Genomic DNA, 26,825 nt, shown 5'->3' with positions numbered 1-26,825 from the left:
AAACAGAAGCCATATGGCATCTCTGTATTCATTTTCACAAGCAAAAGAAGCCGACATCTTATTCAGATTTGATTCACATTCACTCTTTTGTTCTCAACATTTGTAAGAGTCAAAGAGATTAGCCGTGAAGAGAGACAATAAGCCTTTACCTTTGTTTGTCACAATGCACAGGATAACGCTCAGTCTTTCTTTACAACTGTCATTGTCTACATGTTGTAAAATCTATGCCCAGCCCCCTTGCCTCCTATTTAATGGCCACAGACGGCATCACAAACCCATACTACAAAGCCATGCCCTTTTTTTTGTCTCAAATAGAGTGGTAACACACTACATTAGCATTAAATCCCGCTCACTCTTGATTCTTCAACCTGTCACAATTTCTTCCATGATGAAATTAAACCATGATATTTTGTTTGATTTATTGAATTTACCACTTTTTTAGGACGAAAATTTGTTGCGATTAACCAAAGTTTGTTGCAATTTACCAGTGACTTTTATATAGAATTAATTCTGTTTCTTGGGAAATGTTGCGATTAACCGAAAGTTGCGATTAACCAAGTTGCGATTTTCCGGAGTGGACTGTATATATATATACGGGAATTGTAGAATGGACAAATCTAATGACTGTTTTGTTAGACTCCGATCTCACCATTTTCTGATCCATTGTTTGGAATCCACAAACAAAGAGTTTCACAAACTGAAATCATAGATTCCAGTATTCCACCTTAGATTGCCTTCAGCATTAAGAGATGAACTGAGTAGGAAAGTGCCAGAAGACAATAGAGAATAAAAAATTTTCACGGCGGTGATGGGGGTTTGAACCCGCAACCTTACTGGTACGACAACTCCGTCTGGCTGGTGAGAGCGTGACTCTACCGTATGAGTTTTTAAAAAATTGGCAAGGTCAAAAAATTATTAGTTACTATTATCATTAGGTGAAAGACTGCATATCTTTCAAAACATAATTTCTTTGCTCATTTAACTGTTTACAAATTCAAAACATAAACAAGAAATACATTTTTTTTATTTTTAATTCACTAAAGGCATGAAGATACAGGATTGCATTGTATATTCTTCAAAAGATTGTATTCGTAATGGAGATCCAATCTTGAGGTAGGTATTCCATTTAGTTCTCTCTCTCTCTCTCTCTCTCTCTCTCTCTCTCTCTCTCTCTCTCTCTCTCTCTCTCTCTCTCTCTCTCTCTCTCTCTCTCTTTCTCTCTCTTTCTCTCTCTTTCTCTCTCTTTCTCTCTCTTTCTCTCTCTTTCTCTCAAACCTTCTGTATCTCTCCGTCTCTCTCTATCTCTTTTACTGTCTGTCTCTCTGTTGGCTTAGTTAACTGTTGAAGGCGTTGTATGGAAAGGATGTTTTGATAATTCGATAATTATTCTTGGTAAACATCAACTAATTAAATCGATAAGGAATGGATAAATGAAATAGATTTAAATATGAGGACACAAACAGCTGTAAACTGTAAAATATTGGTGATCAATAATTAGATAGTGAAAAAAACAAAAGTCCTGTGATATGAAACTCATTGAATCCATTGTTTGGAAAGCACTGACAAGAGTTCAAAGTTCAAAGAAAACGCATAGACTAAAATATATTTCAATTGCTCAAGGTATTGAATATCAATCAAAACTCAAAAGGTTACAGCATTAATGATTACTAATTTTGAGTTTAATACAAGCTGTGTGCAGGGCTTCTGACTGACAAGTTTCTAAAGATAGAGTGCAGCCGGTATTCGAACTCGGGACCTTTGGGGTACCAAACAAAAACTGTACCACTGAGCCACACTTCCCCACCCAACTGAAACTGAAACAGTGATACAGATCAATGTATCCTGCCACAAACATGGTTTTAAAGAGTTCACAAGTGATAAAATTAATAAATCTGGCCCACCATTTAAAGAAAATGTGTCTCTATCCTTACTGTAAAATATTTTCTCGTCATTTAGCTGACAACTACAAAGTAAAATTGCTTATAGTTATAGTAGTAGAATTCTTTTTTTTACTAATGTTATATAGTGAAATAATCAGAGTTTGGTTTGATGTTGATAAAAGTATGAACTCTCATAAATGTCGATCTATCTGTCCTGCACGATTAAAAGCCGTGTGCTATGTCTTCATTTAGAAGTTAGCTTTTGAGGCTCAACTGGGGAACAGAACTTGTCACATTGTTTTAGTAGTTAACCAGCTGAGCTATCAGGATGAATGTAAAGATGATCTGAACGTTAGTCGTGAGACTGCATTTCTTTCAAAACATAACTTCTTCGATCACAAGATAAACAAGAATAACGTTTTTTATTATTTTCTCAAAGATGGACAAGATTGGATTGTGTATTCGTCATTGGACTGGAGCCTTCTCCTCGAGGTAGGAATTTTAGTCTTCTTTCTCTCTCTCTCCCTCTCTCTCCTCTCTCTCTCTCTCTCTCTCTCTCTCTCTTTCTCCCTCTCTCTCTTCCTCTCTCTCTCTCCCCCCCCTCTCTCTCTTCCTCTCTCTCTCTCTCCCCCCCCCCTCTCTCTCTCTCTCTCTCTCTCTCTCTCCCTCCCTCTCTCTCTCTCTCTCTCTCTCTCTCTCTCTCTGTGTTCCTCTTAGTGGGGACCTGTGCTTGTGTCAGGATGAGACATTTTGATGATCTCAAACTAAGTACATTGATAGTGGGCTCTACATCTACATCTGTTCCCTATTTGAACTAATCTCCTCTGTCTTCCTTTTTCTTGGTTACTTTGATTGTAATTCTAGAAATTTTTACTATCCCACTTTCTTCCTTTTTACTGGCGCTGATATTATCTAAATGTGTGGCAAGCGCCGTAAAACTCTTAAAAACGAACATAAAACCACTACTACAAGCACCACCACCATTACTACTACTACTACTACTACTACTACTACTACTACTAATACTACTACTACTATTGCTACTACTACTGCTACTGCTACTACTACTACTACTACTACTACTACTACTACTACTACTACTACTACTACTACTACTACTACTACTACTACTACTACTACTACTACTACTACTACTACTACTACTACAACTACTACTACTACGACTACTACTACTACACCATTACTACTACTACTACTACTACTACTACTGCTGCTACTACTACTACTACTACTACTACTACTACTACTACTACTACTACTACTACTACTACTACTACTACTACTACTACGAGGGCTCTTTCATAATTAACCGAAAAATGCCTGTAAAATCCGCGTTTTTTATGCTATCAACAAAATTCTTGCACGTGTTCATACCTTGAATCGTCCTTCATTTCTCTACGTAACAGCCAAGTCTGTCGACACACTTCTGCCAACGCCCACCATGGAATAGATACGCTCTCGGAAGAAATTTCCCTCAAGGTTTTGTAGCCATTTCCGCACATGGTCAACAAGCTCTTCATCGACATCCACGCGCTTTCCTGCCAGCTCACGTTTCAGTGGCCCAAAGAGGTGATAATCAGATGGGGCGAGGTCTGGACTGTGTGGTGGGTGTGGCAAAATCTCCCATTCATATTTCTCTAGCCAACCTTGCGTCACTCGTGCTGTGTGGGGTGTAGCGTTGTCGTGTTGCAAAATGACCCCGTTGGTCAACTGCCCTGGGCGCTTTCTGCGAATGGCCTCCCTAAGCTTGTCAAGAGTTTGGCAGTACCTTGCAGCATTGATTGTTTCTCCAGGTTGTAAGGTTTCGAACAGAATAACACCACGACTGTCCCAGAAAACAGTTCCCATTATTTTCTTTGCTGACCGCATGACTTTGAATTTCTTCGCGACAGGTGAGGATGGATGTTTCCATGTCATCGAATCTTGCTTTGTTTCTGGGGTGCAATGGTGCAACCAAGTCTCATCACCGGTGACTATGCTGTCAAGAAAAGTCACATCGTACCCTAGAAAGTCTCCACCGGCGTTGGCAGTATGCCCGTGAACCCTGCGTGAGCTCTTGCTTCTTCTCAAAAGTTCACTGCAGATGTCCAATCTTTGTTCTTTATGATTGTCGGTCAATTGCTTAGGAACCCATCTTGCGCTGACTTTTCTGTAGCCAAGTTCATCAAATACAATTCTATGGGCAGAAGTTTCCGAAATTTCAAGACTGCTTGCGATTTCATGAAGTTTCAACCTCCTGTCTTGACGAATAAGCTTATCAACTCGCTTCACATTGTCTTCTGACGTCGCAGTTATCGAACGCCCTCTCCCTTCCCTGTCTGTCAAGTCGGAATGGCCGGCTTCAAACAAATTACAAATTATTAGTGATAGACTTGTGTACGGCTTATAACATGCTCACCATATACACTCTGAAGTTCTTTATGAATTTCGGTAGGATTCAGACTTTTGGCGTTCAAAAAACGTATGACAGCTCTGATTTCCTCCTTTGACCAAGTTTCAAGGTGAGCCGCCATCTTTAAAATCGTCTAGAAATTCATTGCGCAAAATGATGCACTTCATAATTTCTGGGAATATCCGTAAGGAAATAAGAAATATCATGTCGTTTACAGAATTAAAAAATCTCTACTGGTTGCTGAGCAATGGGCATTTTTCGGTTATTTCTGAAAGAGCCCTCGTACTACTAATACTACAAATACTTCTACTTCTACTACTACTTCTACCACTATCACCACCACCACCACATCATCATTCATCATCATCATCATCATCACTACTACTACTACTACTACAATCATCACCACACTCATCACTGCTACTGCAAACGCCACCACGACACCATCATCATCAATACCACTGCTTCTACAGCTATCAGCACCAAATCAAAACTACTGCCACTACCACTACAACCACCATGACATCATCACCACAATTACTACTAAAACCACCATTATATATCATTACCACCACTGCAACAACCACCACCACCACATTATCGTTAATAAAACTTTGCTTACAACCAGCACCACCACCACATCATCATCACTACCATCGTTACTACAATTGCCTCCACCAGATCATCATCCTACAACTTTTACTACAACCACAACCACCACATCATCATTACTAATACCACCAGTACAACCACCACCATATCATCACCACACCACGACCACTGCACATCACCACAACTACAACCACTACTATCACCACATTATCATCACTACCACTACTACCACAACCACAACCACCACATCATCATCACTGAAACCACAACTATCACATCATCAATACCAGTACGACTACAACCGTCACCGCCACATCAACACTTCTACCACTACTACTACAACCACCACCGCCACTCATCCTCCTCTCTACAACCACCACCACCACCACCACATTATCATCACTACTGCTACAGCCACCACCATCAACAACACTACCACTGCTATTACTACAACCACCGCCTCCACATCATTATCTCTACTTCCGACTACAATCACAAGCACATCATCATCATCATACCACTACTACTACTACTACTACTACTACTACTACTACAAATGCAGTCAACTCCACCTCATCCTCACTATAACTACTGCTACATGCACCAACACATCATCTTCACTACAAATATAACCACTGCTACCACATCATCATCACTACAACAACAACTACTACTACTACTACTACTACTACTACTACTACTACTACTACTACTACTACTACTACTACTACTACTACTACTACTACTACTACTACGACAGGAGGTAAATATTTTCATCATCTTTTTTGTGCACCATGAATGATATCAATCAATGTCATATTGTAGGTGTTAAATAGGCCTCTCACAAAATAGTATGTATATAATACTAAGACTAGGCCTCTCACAAAAGATTATATATATTATACTAAGAACAGGTCTTTTATAAAATATTGTGTATATAATGAGACTAGGCCTCTCACAAAATATGTATATACTAAGACTAGGCCTCTCACAAAATATGTATATACTAAGACTAGGCCTTTCACAAAATAGTATGTATAACCTAAGACAAGTTCTCTTGCAAAATAGTTTGTATATACTAAGACTACAAACGACTTAGTTGAAGCAAACCTTGAAAATCTTGAAAGATAGAAAGCCCCAGGATAAGACAAGAATCAACAAAAGTTGAACTAGATGTGAAGTCAAAGAACTGATTTTTTTTTCCTGCATTTTATGATCTGTTACTTTTTGTTACAGATATTTGACGTCATCAAGCTCCAGGAATCGAGATTGGCCATATGTGGGCGGTAGGGGCGGTGGCCAGCAGGATGGTGAGGTCATGGAGAATGATTGTGGTATTCAGCGGAGTAATGGGATGGGTTATATTGGAGGGCCCCGGGGATTGTAATGGCAGTGATCAAGATGTTGAAGGAGTTGTTGGTGGCGAGGTGGTGATGGGGATGTAGATGGTGGAGCAACAGTAGTGACATTGTTGGTGAAGGTGGCATTGTTGGGTGACGGGATGATGGAAATCATGATGGGAGGGTTGTGGTGGTGAAGGGATGATGATGGGAAGTGATGATGATGGCAATGGTTGTGAAGGGAGGTAATGGTGGAGGAAGTGATGATGGTGGTATTGGTGGGGTTGTAGTGATTGTGATGTAGAGATTGTGTTCGTCGAGGAAGGTGGTGGTGGGTGGAAGTTGTGGGGAGGATGAGGATGCTGGAGGTAGATTCAGTGATAAAGTGAAGGTGGTGGTGTGGTTCTGGACTTGGGTTTGAGTTGATTCCAACTGGTTAGGGCCGGGTGAGTTACATTCGTGTTCTTTGTTGACAAGATGATTGTGGTTGGCATTCGCATGGATTTGAAATACAGATAAGTGTGCTTCTACCGGTGGGGGTGTATTTGTTTGTGTTTCATGTCCATACCCAAGTGCAGTAGGCGGACTGGAGGCCTACAGGAAGTCCGAATGTGTTTGGGCAGAATGTTGATTTACAATTGTCTTGAAGACGGGGATAGGGATGTGATTTGTTTGACTCTTTCTGGATGGGTCACCTTGACCCTGGGTTTGGAACTGTGCCATTTACTGGATCTTTATTGTTGAACCTGCTTCTATCATTTTCGCCAAGCCATGGCTTTCACTTATTACCACTAACCTCACAGCATGGTCTCTTCTATCACAACACCTATGACTCTACCATTACTTCCCATCATCCCTTCCAAAGCTATCACCTCCCAACACAACCATTGCCATCAGAATCGCCTCCCATCATCATCATCTTCACCACCATAGCCCTGCCGGAGTGATTTCCATCATCACGTCACCTGCCTTGCCATTTTCACCATCATTGTCACTGCTGCTGCTTCCATCATCTACATCCCTGCCATCACTTTTATATCAACAATACTTTCTTCATCTTGAGCTCTGCTGGTGCAATCTCTGCCGATCTGACCCTGAAAATTACTCTTTGAACGCCATGATCATTTAAAGTGGCTTTATCGTCCCTGCCACCTTGCAAGGCAAGCAAGGCAAGCAAGACAAGCAAGTCAAGCAAGTCAAGCCATCAATGGTGACTCTTATCACCATTGCCACTTTCACCATCAATGGTGACTATCATCACCATTGCCTCTTTCACCATCAATGGTGACTCTTATCACCATTGCCTCTCTCACCAGCAATGGTGACTCTTATCACCATTGCCACTTTCACCATCAATGGTGACTCTCATCACCATTGCCTCTTTCACCATCAATGGTGACTCTTATCACCATTGCCTCTTTCACCATCAATGGTGACTCTTATCACCATTGCCTCTTTCACCATCAATGGTGACTCTTATCACCATTGCCTCTTTCACCATCAATGGTGACTCTTATCACCATTGCTCCTTTCATCGCGTCCTTTCCAATTTTTGTCAAGCCTATATTATACACTCAAGCACTGTTAATAAGATTTAAATGCCTTATCTTTAACTTCAGATATGGTAAACTTTCAGTTGTTTTTGTCGTATTTTTTCAAGTTGCAGTGTTGTCATTTTTCTTTAATCTTAATTTTTTGTTCACAATATTTCATCAACTCACATGTCATATGGGAATATCTATTACAATTACCTTGTAGTTGGATAGAATGATAATTTTCTTAAGAAAAGTCATCTCATCAAAATTAAAAGAAATTTTTTTCCTGTCTCAGAATTTTCAATGGCCATTTTAATGTCAATGACTCGCGTACTGTATAAAATAGCTTTCATTTTGTATAAAGTTTTGATAAATGTACTTTCATTGCATCCACCATTCACTTTACCTTATTTTGATCTCTTATTCATTTATCATTCATTGCCTATAAGTTTTATTGTCTAATATTTTAAAGTCATATCAATGTCTGGTTTTTATTGGAATGTAATTTCAAACTTATTTAATACTTTAAAATTATTTTTGCAAATATAACAGTAGCTTTTAAAAAACAGAACAATTCATTTATTTAATATTGATTAGCTTGAGTATATTTTTTCTGTACACGTAAATGCTTACTACTTAAAGAAGTGATTTGTTTCTAGAAACCTCTCTGTTTAAACATTACACAGATCGCTTGACATATCATTCTCTAGATATATTCTAATACCCTTTTAATTTCGCGATGCCTATACACTTTTGATTTATTAGCAATGATACAAAAGTAATAATAGTTTTTCTTAAAAGAAAGGTAAGAGTGATGCACTTAGTACAAAATATTAATAGTACGTTAAGTTTTTATATTTCATATTCATCGTTATTCAAGTAATAAATTTCTTAGTCAGCCGTAGTAATTTGATAATTTGATATTTTAGTATTTAGTTAGAATGCACATGTTGACAAAATATGTTACAGTTTGTTTTAAAATAAAATAGGTTCAAAAACGCTTTTGTTATCATTATATACATAAACTGAAATTCAGGTATTTCGTATTATTTTATTGGCATTACCTTACATTAATAGAAAATTCACTCTTTTTGAAAATGTTTATTCTATTTATTTTATAAATTTAATGTTATAACTATTATTGTCATTTGTATAAAATGTGTGATATGTTACCTAACTATAAATATATAAATATTTTGCAAAATGTTCTATAGATAGTGCCCTTTTAATTTTGTCATGACAACACTTTGTTATCATGTAGTTTGTTAATTTTAATAGGAATATCTTTTATTATTACATCATTTATATCAAGTAATTTAAAATTAATTTCACTCTTTATTATAGCAGTCATAGATTTATAACAAATGAAGCATAACATTCAGGAACTTAAAAAGAGTGTTTTAAAATACTAGAATTTGTTTTCTTTTTCTTTAAATATGATCCATCAAGTTTTCAAATATTTGATATTACGGCCAAGCAATCATTATTAAAGTAAACAATAATTTGAATGTATTTATCTGGATTGATATGTAATTGATCTTTGTTTGTAGGCACATGCATTATTTTTTTTTTTCTTTTTCAGAGATTATTAAAATCATAGTCCATTTCTAAAAATTTTTCTTAGATTTTATATTAACTTGTAGTTGAATAGGACTTTGTGCTACTGATTTTCTTATACACCCTAATTGAGTAATGTTGTTTTTCATTTGTCACATGTCATCGTAAGTAACGCTTGATAGAATTTTTAATTTATTCGCAATCATATGAAAATAGCGGTAACAATAGTAACAATGATGAATTTTTATGAGTAAGCATTGAGAGAGAGAGAGAAGAGAGAGAGAGAGAGAGAGAGAGAGAGAGAGAGAGAGGGAGAGAGAGAGAGGGAGAGAGAGAGAGGGAGAGAGAGAGAGGGAGAGAGAGAGAGGGAGAGAGAGAGAGGGAGAGGGAGAGAGAGAGGGAGAGAGGGAGAGAGAGAGAGAGAGAGAGAGAGGGAGAGAGGGAGAGAGGGAGAGAGGGAGAGAGAGGGAGAGAGAGGGAGAGAGAGGGAGAGAGAGGGAGAGAGGAGAGAGAGAGAGAGAGAGAGGAGAGAGAGAGAGAGAGAGAGAGAGAGAGAGAGAGAGAGAGAGAGAGAGAGAGAGAGAGAGAGAGAGAGAGAGAGAGAGAATTCACAGATACTTGTGGGCTGTGTTTTATATTGTTATTTTTTTACAATTGATCCAATTTTATTTCCATACTGTCTGGTGACCTGCCACTCAAAACTTTCATAATTCTCAATTATATCGGCTGAGACCACTCAGAGAAAATGTTTAATTTTTGAATCAAATTCTTGGCTTGTTAAATTTGATATTATCACACGGTTTCGTGTGACTAATTCTAAAGTTAAGATATTTTTATGGCTGAAGTGGTGAGAGTGAAAAACGCGTTTTGTAAAAATAATTAATGCAGTTGTGAAATGATAAACACTTCTGCTAAAAGGAATACAGTTTTGTGCTTTCAAACGTTTTGAAATTATAATGTATTATAGAAGAAACCATATTTGTGGATTGATTAATTGGAGATGACACATTTTCATGTGACTGAATCCAAAGTTAGATATTAAGTAAAAAGAGTGAAAGCTCATATCCTGAAATAACAAATGCAATAGTAACATAATGTGCACTTCTGCTAAAGATAAAATGAATTTGTCATTTTCAAAATTTTAAACTTTTTTTCTCCTTTCTTTCACACTTTTCCATACCAGCCAAATTTACCCTAAACTGTTTTGAGGAAAAGGTTCACCAATATTATTTTGATACCCATTCACCTCATTTTGTATGTTATAATGATGATTGCCTAATTTATAACATAGAGATATCACCTTTATAAGATTTCTAAACATTTTTTTTTTTAATGTTGTATAAATTTTATGACCGCTCGTCCCCCTCCTCCTCCCCATCCTCCTCCCCATCCTCCTCCTCCTCCCCATCCTCCTCCTCCTCCTTCTCTTCTTCTTCTTCTTCTTCTTCTTCTTCTTCTTCTTCTTCTTCTTCTTCTTCTTCTTCTTCTTCTTCTTCTTCTTTCTTCTTCTCGCTTCTTCTTCTTCTTCTTCTTCTTCTTCTTCTTATTCTTCTTTTACATTCTTCCCCATCGATTCCTCTTCCCATCCTTCTCCTCCTCCCCCTCCCTCATCTTGTTCTTCTTTTTCTTCTATTTCTTCTTTTTCTTGTTCTTCTTCTTCTTCTTCTTCATCTTTTTTCTTCTTCTTCTTCTTCTTTTCTTCTTCTTCTTCTTCTTCTTCTTCTTCTTCTTCTTCTTCCTCTCTCTCTCTCTTCTTCTTCCTTCCTCCTCCTCCTCCTCTTCCTTCTCTCTTCTTCTCCTCTCTTCTCTCTCTCCTTCCTCTCTCTCTCCTTCTCCTCTCCTCCTCTCTCTCTCCTTCTTTTTCTTCTTCTTCTTCCTTTCTTCTTCTTTCTTCTTCTCTCTTCTTCTTCTTCTTCTCTTCTCCTTCTCCTTCTTTTCCTTCTCTTCTTCTTCTCTTCTTCTCTTCTTCTTCTTCTTCTTCTTCTTCTCTCTTCTTCTTCTTCTTCTTCTTCTTCTTCTTCTTCTTCTCTTCTTCTTCTTCTTCTTCTTCTTCTTCTTCTCTCTTCTTCTTCTTCTTCTTCTTCTTTCTCTTCTTCTTCTTCTTCTTCTTCTTTCTTCTTTTCTTCTTCTTCTTCTTCTTCTTTCTTCTTCTTCTTCTTCTTTCTTCTTCTTTTCTCTTCTTCTTCTTCTTCTTCTCTCTCTTCTTCTTCTCTCTTCTCCTTCTCTCTTCTCTCTCTTCTTCTCTTCTCCTCCTTCTCCTTCCTCTCCTCTCTCCTCTCCTCTCCTTCTCCTCTCCTTCTCTCTCTTCTCCTTCCTCCTTCTCTTCTCTCTCTCTCTTCTTCTTCCTTCCTTCTCCTTCTCTCTCTCTCTCCTTCCTCCTTCCTTCCCTCCCTTCTCCTCTCTCTCTCTCTTCTCTCCTTCTCTTCTCTTCTCCTTTCTCTCCTTCTCCTTCCTTCTTTCTCTCCTCCTTCCTTCTCTTCCCTTCTCTTCCCTTTCTTCTTCTTCTCCTTCTCCTCTTCTCTCTTCTCTCTCTCTCTCTCTCCTTCCTCCTCTCTCCTCTCCTCCTCTCTCTCCTCTCTCCTCTCTCCTTCCTCCCCTCTCCTCCTCCTCTCCTTCCTCCTCCCCTCCTCTCCTCCTCCTCCTCTCCTCCTCCTCCTCCTCCTTCTCCTTCTCCTCTCTCCTCTTCCTTCTCCTTCTCTCTTCTTCTTCTTCTTCTCTTCTCCTTCTTCTTCTTCCTTCTTCTTCTCATTCTTTCTCTTCTCTTCCTTCTCCTTTCCTTCTCCTCTCTTCCTTCCTTCTCTCTTCTCTCTCTCTTCTCCTCTCCTTCCTCTCTCTCCTTCTCTCCTTCCTTCTCCTCTCTCTCCTTCCTTCCTCTCTTCTTCTTCTCCTTCTTCTTCTTCTCTCTTCTCCTTTCTTCTTCTCTCTCTTCTCTTCTCTCTCTTCTCTCCTTCTCCTTCTCTTCCTCCTCTTCTCCTTCTCTTCTCCTCTCCTTCTCCTCTCCTTCTCTCTCTCTCTCTCCTTTCTTCTCTCCTTCTCCTCTCCTCTCTCCTCTCCTCTCCTTCTCTCTCCTTCTCTCTCTCTTCCTCTCTCTCTCCTCCTCCTTCTCTCTCTTCCTCCTCTCTCCTCCTCTCTTCTCTCTCTCTCCTTCTCTCTCTTCTTCTCTCTCTTCTCCTTCTCTTCTTCCTTCTCTTCTTCTTCTTCCTTCTTCTTTTCTTCTTCTTCTTCTTCTTCCTTCTTCTTCTTCTTCTTCTTCTTCTTCTTCTTCTATCTTCTTCCTTCTCTCTCTCTCCTTCTCTTCTTCTTCTCTTCTTCTTCTTCTTCTTCTTCTCTCTTCTCTTCTCTTCTCTCTTCTCTCTTCTCTTCTTCTTCCTTCTTCTTCTTCTTCTTTTCTCTTCTTCTTCTTCTCCTTCTCTTCTTCTCCTTCTTCTCTTCTCCTTCTCCTTCTCTTCTCTTCTTCTTCTTCTCTTCTTCTTCTTCTCCTTCTCTTCTTCTCCTTCTCTTCTTCTTCTTCTCCTTCTTCTTCTCTCTTCTTCTTCTTCTTCTTTCTTTTCTTCTTTCTTCTTTTCTTCTCTTCTCTTTTCTTCTTTTCTCTTCTTCTTTTCTTCTTCTTCTATCTTTTCTTCTCATTTTTATTCTCTTTCTTTTCCTTCTTCTCTTCTCACTTCACGCAACCTTATCTTTTATTTTATTTTTTTTTCTTCCTTACACACTTTATTTATACTTATTCTTTTTTCGTGTTTCATAGGGGTGCAATTCTATGTTCATTACACACTTGATAGTAGTATTTACGTTGTAGTAATATCATTGCCAGTTGATTTTGATTTATTAATTGCCAAGACAGAAATATATAGCCATGCAAGTACGGCCAAACATTAACATTTTGAATATTGCAATATTGCTTTAGTCATATATTGTATTTTTAAAAATTAAAATTATATTGCAGTTAGATGTGGTATTATGTTAGCATCTTTTTAGAAATCAACACTATCATATTTGGAACATTTCTTTTTCTGTCTTTTGTTATATTTTGTGGCACCATCTAATGGTTATTACACATAGAACTTTAGAATAACTGCCTCACTCTTACATAAAATTTTAATTCGTGATATGTAACTTGTAATCATGTTGTATGAGTTATGTAAGTGTTTATAATTGTGTTTATGACAAATATTTATCTCATTTGCACACTATTGTATAAAGAAATTTATTTTCTTCTATTATTTTTTATTTATTTATTTATTTATTATTTATTATTATTATTATTATTTTGTGATGTATTTTATACTGATTTTACAAATGAACCAGATTTATTTATTTCAATACTATCAGGTGACCTGCCACTCAAAACCCTCATAATTCGAAATTGTATCAGCACAGAGAGAAAGTTAAATTTTTGAGCCATATTCATGGTTTGTTTAATTTGATATTATCGCACGCTTTAGTGTGACTAAATTAGATGTTATCATGGCTGAAGCGATGAGAGTGAAAACGCGTGTTGTATAATAATATATGCAGTTGTTAGATAAAAAGACTTCTGCTAAAAGGAAAATGAATTTTTGACATTCAGATGTATAGTACAAACCAAATGTATGATTTGATTAATTTGACATCACATGATTTCATGTGACTGAAACTAAAGTTAAATATTGTGTAATAAGAATGAAAATGCATGTCGTAAAATAATAAATGCATTGGTGAAGTAATGAACACTTTTGCTAAAGTAAAAGTGATTTTAATTAGAAAAAACTTTTTTGGCAACTTTTTGAAAGGAAACATTAGATCATAAGCCTAAGAAAATATTGATTTGGAGCATTTTTGCTTTTTCTCCTTCCGTACACTCTTTTCCATACCAACCCTACAACTGTTTTGAGGAAAAGGATCACCATTATTGTATCATCCATGCATCTCATTTTGTAACCTAAAATGATAATAATCCATGTTATATTTTTCCACTCAGCTTTACTCCAGTAGTTGCTGGCTGCCCAATTTCAATTATGAATATCACTTAGGAACACATTTTTTGAAACAATTTAGTCATTTTCTTTCGAGTTCAGTGAATCGGTGAAGAATTTATGAAAATAACAAAGTATCCTACAGTTTTCAAGTTTTTGATATAGTGACCAAGCAGTAATTGGTAGAATAAACTAATATTTTAGTATATTTAGAATTTATTCTTCAAACAATGAACATCCTTATTTAAAAGTCAAACAACAAATACACTTAATTTAAGAATGTTGTGGAAGCATAGAGTGATAAGAGCCATTCTGCCTCCCCAACATCTTCTTTCAGCTTATCCCTGCATTTTCCAGGGTCGCCATAATCTTCCTCCATGTCCAGTTCTTTCATATCATCCTTTAACCTTTCCTCTAGTCTTTGGGCGTCCCTTTTTTTCTCTTTCCTGCTAATTGTGTATCCAATACTTTCTCTCCCACACACTCCCTTTCTCGTCTCTTAGCATGTCCGAATCATTTCAATCTAGCTTCTCATCTTTATTGATTTCACTTCAGTCAACCTTCGAATTCGTTCATTTCTCACTTTATCTTTTCTTGTCCAGCCAAGTGACCATCTCAACATCCTCATCTCTGCCACGTTAATTTCTTTATCTTGTTTCTTTGTCATATCTGCTGTCTCTAATCCATATAATATTTCTGGTCTTACAACAAATGTATATATTTTCCCCTCAGCTTTGCAGAAATTCGTTTGTCACACAGAACTCCAGCTACCTTTCTCCATTTTTCCAGCCTGCCTGGATCCTTTTCTTAAACTTCCATCTCATTGTCCCAACATCCTTGTACAACAACATCTAACATGTTGAAATTAAACCTAACTGCTAAAATTTCAAGCGCCGTGAAACCCTTAAAAACAAACAAACCATAACTACTAAAATTGATACTAATTATGAGGGTCATTAGATAGGATGGCCTGGTATTAGAAAAAAATAAAAAATTATTAGGGTCTACAATTTCATAGGAAGTTTTGAATTTATATTACTCTTTATAGTAGATGTGCAAAATCATCCTTAGATTTGATAACAAAACATTATATCAGTGATAGAGTATTAACCAGAATGAGTAAGAATTAAAAGACTAGAGCATCTATACACGCAATATTCACTTAACACACTCAAAGTAAAACCAACACGTTGAACAAGACATGATGCCTGTTACGTTAGTACTGTTAGGCGATATTTCAAAATAAAATTTCTGTCAGAGACAACACTGTTAACGGCCAATTACTCATTTTATATCCGAGTACGGTAAGAGAACATAGTATCATTCTTATTTGGTCGAACTTGAAATGTTGGAATTTTTATGAATTAAGGTGTCGTTTGCAACACTCCAAAGATGGAGTTCGTATGACGGATTTTGAATTCGGAGCGGTTGATTAGTCAATTTGCATTACAGATCTGACTCAAATTTTGACATGAAACAAATGTGAGTAATGGCATTCAAATGATAAAGTTTCAGAGCTACAACTCCCGCAAACAAAAAAAAAGAGCTTTCTTTCGCCATAATTTTGTATCACTTGTGAATAAATCCAATTATCAGATTATTACATAAATCAGTTTAAATCAAATTCAACATCACTATCAGATTATTACATAAATCAGTTTAAATCAAATTCAACATCACTTCTTGAAGTAAAAGAACTCAATTTTAATTTACTCCCTAATTTGAAACGTGAATCGCCTTTGGAATCCAAATTAATTGCCGTTTCTGCAGGTTTTCCTGTATTTTGGTGAGAGTAGTTTGCTTGCTATGTGTCGATCATATTACAGTGTACTTTTTGCCGATTTGAATACGACTTAGCTGCCCACTTATGGCTTGATAAACATAGGTTTGGCTTTTTAAATAATGGCAAAATGAGGATTCTTATCCGGATCTTTATTGAATCTGTTGCAAGCGCCGTAAAACCCTTAAAATAAAAAAAACAATTATTGAATCTGAAGCTCTAGCTAAATGCAGCTACTGGACTCTGAGTTGTCGACTATGAATATGTTATGACTTTTCAGCATTATATCTGTATTTATATTCTTTTTTTTGGTCATGTTATGACACAAATTGGTGACTTGTCATTAATAGATATAAAAATTTTGATGCCGTAAATAATAAATGAACAAAAAACAATTATTACCAAACATGACGTATGAATTAAAAGTTGAATATTTTCTTGGCTGAAGTGGAGAAAGTATAAATACATTTTTATTCAACTAAAATTGAAAACGAAGAAAAAATTAAAAAGAGAGGAAATCGAACTAAGTAATGATTTCCAATATTTTGATATGTCAAGCTTATTACAAAGCCATTCTCTATTGAGATTTATTTTGTTGATTCATTTTTTAAAGCAAATCCTTGTTGGATGGAGCCTTCCAAATAGCTTGACAGAACTCTTCTGGTTTTTTTACTGAGCCATACGTCCTGTATTTGTGGTTGTTCTCTCTATCCAATCTGTTATGTCTTGAGACCACCTACCTCTGCTGACTGTTGTGTTCTACATCGGTTCACACACATGTAATCATTCTATCGTATTGCTACATTTGTCCTTTTCATGCAGTTTTGTATCCTACTTCGGGTTGGGTATTTTGACCTGCCAAGGTGGGTCGAGTAGGCCCTCTTGCAGTGTCTTTTCCCCCCTTTATCCGTTTCCCTTTTATTCCATATTGTATTCTGTCCTTGACCTTCAATGGCATTGAGATTAAGCCTATTCAAAGGCTGTTAATTTTTCTCAAAAGAGCCTTTCTTGTCCTGTCTAAATTGATTTTTTTTACTACAATCTTGTAAGCAGTTTTTGTTGATAGCGTTGCAATGATATTAGATGGCGTAATCCGTGTATTCTCTTATCAATCAGAACTATTGTTTTGTAAGATATTTCATCCAACAATAACCGAAAACTATCACAGCCAGATCAGCCCAGCAACAACCTAGAGAAAAAATGCAACTGTAGGACCCAGACAACATGCCCACTAAACGGCAATTGCCTGACTCAAAACGTAATTTATCAAGCCACAGTAACACGACCAGACACACCAAAACAAGAAACATACATTGGCCTCACCGAGTGTCCATTCAAAACCAGATACAACCTGCATACATCTTCCTTCAGAAACATACACAAACGACATTCTACTACACTAAGCGAACACATTTGGAACCTCAAAGAAAAAAACATACAACACAGCATCACATGGAAAATCATCTCCAGAGCACAGTCGTACTCCCCCTCTTCTAAGATTTGCAACTTCTGCTTGGAAGAAAAATTCTTCATCATCACTAAACTGAACATAGCAACACTCAATAGAAGAAACGAACTGACTTCCTCATGCAGACACAGAAACAAGCACCTTTTATGTAATTACGAACCTCCATAAACACGAATCTATAAAAATACGAAAACACAACAATCTACTTTCACTTCCACTTCCTGATGAGAGCAACGCTCGATAACAACGTTGTAGAAGTCAAACTATCTTAATTATATTTCAAATGTTTATAAATAGCTCCTTTTATACTAAAGTTGAGCACTATTATTTCATGGTTTTTGTTTTATAATTTATACATTTGCTCCAGTTCTACTGTCCTGTTGAGCACTTTATTTTAACCAGAAATGAACCTCGTAAGTACTAATTTTGATTATTCGACAAAGAACATCCCGATCCCGACAAGCAAACAATACCTAAAATCTCTAATCAACAAAACCGAAAAATTTATAAGAAACACCAGATGGCGAACTTTTTTCTACCTAAACCCTGACCAAACGGTTAAAAATAAAGAAACTTTTGGATTTAGATCTACCAGACCAGCCCCATCCATACCTGAACTACGAGAATTCGAGGATGGAATGACAGATATCATCCGAAACATAAAATTCAGACAAATCAACGACACCTTCCAAAACAAACTACAACAAGACATACGATCAATACATCAAGACTCCAATGTTTACGTCGCCGCTGACAAAACCACAAACTTCTACAAGCTTACCCCTAAAGAATACACACATTTACTTGAGAAAAATATACAAGCAGAGTACAAGAAACAAACACCATCTACGACACCTGACATTACAGCAGAAGACAAAAGCATCGCCGAAAACCTACAGCTAAGTGACAGAATAGACACCACAGCAAAATCTAACGCCTTCATCACTATCAAAGACCATAAACCAAACTTTCGCAACAACGTACAATGCCGTCTCATAAACCCATGTAAATCACAAATCGGAAAAATAAGTAAACAGATTTTAGACAGAATCAACACCAAAATCGTCAAGAAAACCGAATTCAACCAATGGAGAAACACCGCTGAAGTTATCAACTGGTACAGAAACACAGAAAACAAACAACGACAAAACGCAATCATCTTTGACATCTGTAATTTCTACCCTTCAATCACCAAAACCCTACTCCTCAAAGCACTACAGTTCGCAAAAACCTACAACATCACCGAAGAAGAAATACATATTATCCTGCACTCGAAGAATACATCACTTTACAATAATGGAAAAGCATGGACAAAAAAATCAACAAACTTTGATGTCACCATGGGGAGCTACGACGGAGCAAACATGCGAGCTCGTCGGACTATATCTACTTTCTCAAATGCAAAATCTCGATATAAACATTGGACTATACAGGGACGACGGACTAGCATTGTGCAATAAAACACCGAGACAGACAGAATTAATAAAGAAAAAAATATGCAAAATCTTCCAGGACAACAATCTGAAAATTACAATCGAAGCCAACAAAAAAACATTCGACTTCCCGGACATAACCATCAACCTAAACGACGGCACCTATCAACCATTTTCAAAACCCAACAACATCCCATTGTACGTTCATAGACACAGCAATCATCCGCCATCTATAATAAAAAACATCCCCGAGAGCATTAACAAACGACTATCTAACAACTCTACAAACAACAACATATTCAACGATGCAATCCCACCGTACACAAACGCACTACAAAAAAGTGGATATAACTACAAACTAGAATATGAGGAAGAGACCATTACCACCCCAACAAAAAAAAAAAAAAACGACAAAGAAAACGACACATAACATGGTTCAACCCACCCTATCGGTAACAAATTCTTCAATCTAGTACAAAAATGCTTCCATCCCGGTCACGTTCTACACCCAATCATGAACAAAAATACCATCAACATAGGATACACCTGCATGCCAAACATACAAGACATTATTTCATCCAACAATAACCGAAAACTAGCACAGCCAGATCAGCCCAGCAACAACCTAGAGAAAAAATGCAACTGTAGGACCCAGACAACATGCCCACTAAACGGCAATTGCCTGACTCAAAACGTAATTTATCAAGCCACAGTAACACGACCAGACACACCAAAACAAGAAACATACATTGGCCTCACCGAGTGTCCATTCAAAACCAGATACAACCTGCATACATCTTCCTTCAGAAACATACACAAACGACATTCTACTACACTAAGCGAACACATTTGGAACCTCAAAGAAAAAAACATACAACACAGCATCACATGGAAAATCATCTCCAGAGCACAGTCGTACTCCCCTCTTCTAAGATTTGCAACCTCTGCTTGGAAGAAAAATTCTTCATCATCACTAAACCGAACATAGCAACACTCAACAGAAGAAACGAACTAACTTCCTCATGCAGACACAGAAACAAGCACCTTTTATGTAATTACGAACCTCCATAAACACGAATCTATAAAAATACGAAAACACAACAATCTACTTTCACTTCCACTTCCTGATGAGAGCAACGCTCGATAACAACGTTGTAGAAGTCAAACTATCTTATTTATATTTCAAATGTTTATATATATATATATATATATTATATATATATATATATATATATATATATATATATATATATATATATATATATATATATATATATATATATATATATATATATATATATATATATATTTGTAAAGTTTGTATTTGCTATTATCTTAAATATCAGAAAAGAAAATGATACGTGTTTATAAAGAAGTAGACAATTTTTTCTTCTATTGAAGTATGGTATGCCTTTATTGACACAAATGAGGAGCAGATGCATCACGACAAACTTGTCGGTACCAAAGTTACGTTTTGTAAATGCGCACCCGAAATATATCTTTCAGATATTCATTTCATATAAGCGTTGCGACACAGCAGTTGCCACATCAAAAGGCGCGCAATCTTCCCGATTCCAGATCCCAGGCTATACGGTGGTCCAACGCGAGGACACTTCGAGGCTCAAAGGAGGGGTTAGCGTTTACGCTAAAGAGCCATCGAAGGTAAGGGTCATTGAGAGCGTAACGGACAGCAATGGGGTGAACCGAATTTCCGTGGAAGTAGGTGGACTGTGTTTGCATAATATTTACAAACCACCTAGAGCGACTTGGACTACACCACCGGTACCGGTGGTCAGCCATCCTTCCATCTGTCTGGGAGACTTTAATAGCCACCATCACGAATGGGGCTACCGAGACTGCAACGAGGCAGGAAGACAACTCCGCTCATGGATGGACTGTAATGATCTACACCTAGTGTACGATCCTACAGCCAAGGGTACCTTCAGGGGTACCCGCCATAAGAAGGAGTATACTCCAGACCTCACCCTCGTAACGAAAGGCGCGAACGGTGAACCGTTGCAGGTGAAGCGGACAGTCCTCGGGGACTTTCCGCATAGCCAGCACAGGCCGGTTCTTGTCACAGCTGGGGTGACAATACCGAGGGTGCAGTCTCTCCCACTTTGCAGATGGAATTTCAGGAAGGCTGACTGGGAGGAATTCAGTTCCTATATCGAGCAGGTCTGCCCTGCCATTCCTCCCAAGTCCAAGAATATAACCAGATTTAGTAGGCTACTGGTTAAGAGCGCTCAACGCTCTATTCCACGGGGCAAACGGAAATTCTACACCCCTTGCTGGACAGCAGAGTCGGAAGAGCTGTACCGAGAGTACCAGCAGACCCAGTCCCAGGACACAGCCGATAGACTACTCCAGTCTCTGGCAGAGGGAAGGAAGCAACGGTGGCAGGAGACCGTGGAAAGTCTCGACTTTACACACTCCAGCCGCCACGCTTGGCGTTTGATAAAGAAATTGGACCCAGATCGGAATTTCGCGAAGGCTGCACCGGAATGCGAGGCAGACACAATTGCCAAGAATATTAAGAACCGTAGCAAGCGGGTCCCTAATCAGGCTTTTGAGCGCGGTGTCCGCAAGGCGTACCGTACGATTTTGGACTCGCTACCTGCGGAGGAGTCGGACTGGACGGCCCCGTTCAGTCCCGAGAAGTGGGTGCAGCCATTAGCGAAGTGAAGAACGGCAAAGCAGCTGGGATAGATGGTGTATATCCCGATATGGTGACGCATCTGGGCCCCAGGGCACGGGCCTGGCTAGCAGAGGCAATGTCTGACATCCTTGCAAACGGAAAGCTTCCACAAGTGTGGAAGCATGCGAAGATAGTTGCCATCCTGAAGCCAGGGAAGCCGGCGAAGGAGGCAGACAGTTACAGACCCATATCGCTGCTGAGCTGTCTTTACAAATTGTTGGAGCGTGTTCTATTAAACCGATGGGGGCCGGTCCTAGACGCTGCCCTGCCACCTGAGCAGGCAGGCTTCAGGGAAGGGAGGTGCACCACGGAGCAGGTCATTGCCCTTACAGAGCATATTGAGCACGGGTTCGAGAGAAAACAGCAAACAGGTGCTGTGTTTATAGACCTATCAGCGGCGTACGATACGGTCTGGTGCGATGGGTTAATGCTCAAACTTGCAAAAATCATAAGGTGCAAAAAGACCTTGAAGTTGTTCTCTTCGATCTTAGGGGAAAGGCAATTCCACGTCGCGCTGGGAGACGTCACGAGCAAAGTAAGGAAATTGAAGAATGGGGTCCCTCAGGGGTCGGTACTTGCGCCAATGCTGTTTAACGTTTACATTAGCGATATGCCGAACACTTCCTCCCTGAGGCTGGGATACGCAGACGACTGGGCACTCGTTACTCAGAGTAAAGTGTGGACCCGTCTCGAGAGCGTACTCAGCGAGGACGTCACCAGACTCAAATCCTACTTTGACAAGTGGTACCTGAAGATGAACACTTCAAAAACCGTGGCCACTGCATTTCACTTATGCAGTGGTTGGCACACCCGTAAACTGAATGTCCTAGTCGGGGACCAGCCACTCCCATATGAGCCGCGTCCAAAATATTTAGGGGTGACGTTGGATCGCAGCCTTACCTATCGGGTTCATCTCGAAGGGGTTGCCCGGAAGATAGAGAAGCGGAACAGTCTTCTGAGGAAGCTGGCGGGATCGACTTGGGGCGCTAGCCAAGCGCTCCTGAGAACATCCGCCCTGGCACTATGCTATTCCACCGCGGAGTATTGCGCTCCAGTGTGGGGTAGAAGCAGAAACGTTGAGAAGGTGGATGTAAAACTTCGCAAGTCGATGCACATAGTGTCGGGAACGCTAGCAACAACCCCTAGAGAATGGGGCCCGGTAATGGCAGCGATCCAGCCCCCCGATGTCCGGAGGGAGACCATTACGGGAAACTGGCTGAGTAAGATCAAAGAGAGAGGGAATGGGGATACCCCTCTCATGCGCATAATGAACGGTGCCCCCGTTTCGAGCCGAAATAAGTCCCGGCAACCCTTGTACGCAGAATCCCTGACTACGGACAGAGCTGCACATACGAGATGGAAGTCGGTTTGGACGAATTCAATCCCTCGTGGGGGCGGGGACCTACACTCCTCTAAGCTTGGTGAGAAGTTGCCAGGCTTTGATACCAGTAAGAGGAGACACTGGGTAGCTGCGAATCGGCTTCGGTCGAGGAGCTGCCTAACGGCCGGTGCGTTACATCAGTGGGGTCTAACTTCCTGTCCTTTATGTCCACGCTGTGGACAAGAACCGAAACGGCAGAGCATCTAGTCGAAAGGTGTGTTGTGACGATGCTACCAGGCGGGTTCGCGACGGTGCACGAATGCGGACCGGACTTTGCTGATTGGGTCGATCGTCATAACATAATAGTGTGAACCATAAGAAGCTGTTGCCACATCAAACGTTCACGCTCAGTGAGCGTGCTTTCGAATGTCACAATTCGTAATTCGACCAAAACTGACCATTTTGCACAAAGTTGTTCGACTGAGATATGAACACAAGGACTGGGATCAGAATATGTGGGACGCGTTTTATTTACTGACGAATCGCTTTTTGCAGTAGATTCTAGAGAAAAACGGATTTGGGTTTCGTGCTATCAACGTCGAGATGAACGTTTCAATGGCGAAACCATAATTTCATTATAAAGATCGGAAAAAATGCATATTATTTCATTAAATCATATCATTATAATTCATGTGTATATGCGTACGAATTTAAATGCCAATATTTGAGAAAATATATTCTTAATATTATACCTTTTATCTTGATTACCTTAATCCATCAATATTTCTGTTAAAGACTCGCTGCTAGTGCTATCATATTATTTGTAGCTCTTTTGTGAGATACTCAACCTGGCATTGTTACGCAAGTCAAAATCGTTGACCGCAACGTGTGCTTTAACACGGTACTGATGTTAGTAAATCTGATGAATTGCTCATTTCAATCTTCTGTCTAGCTTTCGTGAATTAATAAAATTTCTACTAATAAATTTAACATCATTATTTTGACCTGTATTCGAGACTTGTTTCATAAAAAAGAGCCAGCAAATAAAGCAATTAGACAGAAAATCCATTAAACAGAGGCATTATGTCCAGATTTGATAAAAAGTTGCTTGTAACATAGCAACGTAACCCGATATTGAAACATATTTAAGTAAACTATGAAGAGAGGATAGACAACCTGGAAAGTTAGCGTTTAAATTCAGTATCCAATGAAGACGTTTAGCAAACCCATTAGAGGGGTCAAACTATTTTGTCCTAATCAAACTTTATAAACCTAGACTCTTTAGAACGTAAGCCGTTTTTGTTTTTGTTGTTGGCAAATCGGAATCATCTTAATCTATCGACATCATTGCAATCACTACTCTGGTGAAAATAGTGAGATATTATGGTAACAGTAGAAAAATTAGTTCTTCAGAGGCATTTAAGGTATATCGAGCCAAGTTTATCCTGCAGTAGAAATTACTGGTTACCCTTAAGAGTTGACGCCTGTCTATCTGTTCACAAACATTACGCACTTTCAGCATTATTTTGATTGCGAAATTAATAGAAATAGCTTGTATTATGCCAAAGAGGATGACATAAATTTAATGTAAACTGGCCAACAGTAGAAATTCATCAATTTATGATACATTGTTTCCACAAATATATACATATGTTTAGCAATAACAACAACTACAACAACAACAACAAAGACATGCTGGACACATCAATCATCACATTCTAATGACGAGGACGAGGAAAAGGAGAAATGGAACGACTATGGAAAGATTTAGTTGTATCACTATATCCAATTAAATGTAATTTTCATCCAGTTTGCGAGGGTTGGAGCATGCCCTTTCCTAGTCTTCCCTTGTTAGTTCACACTAGGAGTATAGTTGGGCCTTTGATAAATAGAATATGTAGTGCTGTCTGATTGGAGCCATGAAATCATATCAGATTTTATAGTTGCCGAAGTTGCAGCACGGAGGTGATCATGGGCCACCAAATTGTAGCGTTGTCCAATGCAATACGGCTGAGTGCTTCGAGGATATGTAGCAAATCGGTTCTTTAGCCAGTCTTCAAAAACTTCTGCATTGACCCGAGAATGATAGTCTCTACCTTCCAGATGATGCAGGAAAGAAAAAAAATGGTAAGCCATTCTTCTAAATACCCAGTATCTTCACCACTTTAAAGAATATCAATGATCCTCTGTCCAGAACTCATGAGTCTTTTTCTACCTGAATTATCAGACGTCCATTCCATTGTCGGAATTATGTTTACGTTCACCCAGTTCCATACATCTTTGGATGATTTCCATATCAAAGTTGTCTTGGATCCTTTTCCTATCATGTCGTTCTACACTGGTGATCTCTTCGTCGTATTTCGATAATCATCCTCTCGGGGTTGGTTGTGAAATTCCAATTCCACAGGCGTCCTCTTTAATGGCTTATCGATAGATACAAGTAGATTTCTTTTCGCAGCTTTACGAGAGTGTCGATCGTATCGTATAGTTTAAAAGCGTATATATTTTTAAAATCCTTTAAATGCTCTGTGAAACATTCGTGCATAAATACAAGTTTTAAAAGCTATATAAACATCCTTCATTGTTAGTAATGTTAGTATGACAATATTAAGTATATTATAATCTGTATTTCAAATTATTTAAAACTAGAGAATTCATATTGGTAATTTCGACATCCATGTAGATAATAAGCAATAAATCATAAATTCAAAATTTAAGGCAAAATACATAAGTTGTAAGTTTATAGCAGTTTAAGCGAATTGTTTTTATTCGAAAACAAGTATGATGTGAACTCGTAGTCACTAGCTGGAACTTCGTGTCAGCACGAGATATTTTTGAAAAACGATGAATTTATCTCATACTTTGTGGTGCGTAACTTGTTTACATTTTTTACAGTCTGAAATGTCGAATTTTATGACAGGCGGTTTTAAAGTAGTTTTTTATAGGACTTAAAGAAGAAAACATTTTGATATGGCATCAATACGGTCCAAAATCGATATTCAGTTAAGACAAATAGATCCAAAGGTTGACACCAAATTTTACATTTTTTGATAGAGGGACAGCTGAGAAAACCCAGAAAAACACGCGTCATTAATAAAAACTCGGGGGGGGGGGGGGGGGGGACTATGATTGATTTAATTCAAGGTATCAATTTAATTGTGCAAATACCTTTCTACTTATCAATTGAAGGTGATTTTGAAACAGGCGCGTCGGTAAGTGAAAATAGCTCGTTAGGCATCATATGACAGTTTAAGGAGGCTGGGAATGGTCAATAGCTAGTTAACATGACGGAGTAGAAAAAAAAAGTAGTACGTATGGTACTTGACATTTTAAAATCAAATAAACTTTATTATTCATTACCGCTTGTGGTAGTCTTTCTCTTTCGTCTCTTATGCCCTTTACTTTCAGTATAATATTTACTCGATAAATAATATACATATAATATGCATATTTGATTTACATTGTTTAGCAAAGTATAACACTTAATAGATAAATCAAACCTGCTTACTTGTATAGCGCGTTGCTACAGATGCATTATGCTAATGCGTTCAACAAATCTTGAATTAATATTCGAAAAGGACATGCAATATCAAATTATATAGATTTTTATAAAAGGCTCCAGACACGCTGTTTTCATCCAGGGACGATCGCGGAACCGGCAAATCGGAGTGAAAACGCAATGTGTGTGGCCAAATACCTGGCCGACGAGCAGAGGGACGGTTGGTCCTCGCAAAGCCCGATATTTTTCGAGGCGATAGGCGATCGGGGGCGTGGCAGTATAAAAAATTGGACAATTTTTTTTCGGATTTTCGCTGTTTTGACGTCAGATTCGTGAT

At 38.5% G+C, this 26,825-nt stretch overlaps 1 long non-coding RNA gene across 1 annotated transcript in view; it reads left to right on the top strand.

Moving 5' to 3' along the window:
- Window positions 1–26,825, top strand: part of LOC144978783 (uncharacterized) — a 429,130-nt gene that overhangs the window by 2,707 nt on the left and 399,598 nt on the right. The window contains exons 3-5 of the long non-coding RNA XR_013646594.1: window positions 1,044–1,113; window positions 2,320–2,372; window positions 6,142–8,699. This is a non-coding gene — a long non-coding RNA (uncharacterized LOC144978783). Of the gene's footprint in view, window positions 1–1,043; window positions 1,114–2,319; window positions 2,373–6,141 lie in introns of the transcript that reaches the window.

This window comes from Berghia stephanieae, chromosome 1 (genome assembly GCF_034508935.2).
Source record: "Berghia stephanieae isolate SIO BIC M18660-M18661 chromosome 1, UCSD_Bste_1.3, whole genome shotgun sequence".
NCBI classification, from domain to species: Eukaryota; Metazoa; Mollusca; class Gastropoda; order Nudibranchia; family Aeolidiidae; genus Berghia; species Berghia stephanieae.
Note: the sequence above shows the minus strand (reverse complement) of the source record. Positions and strands in the feature narration are given on the sequence as shown.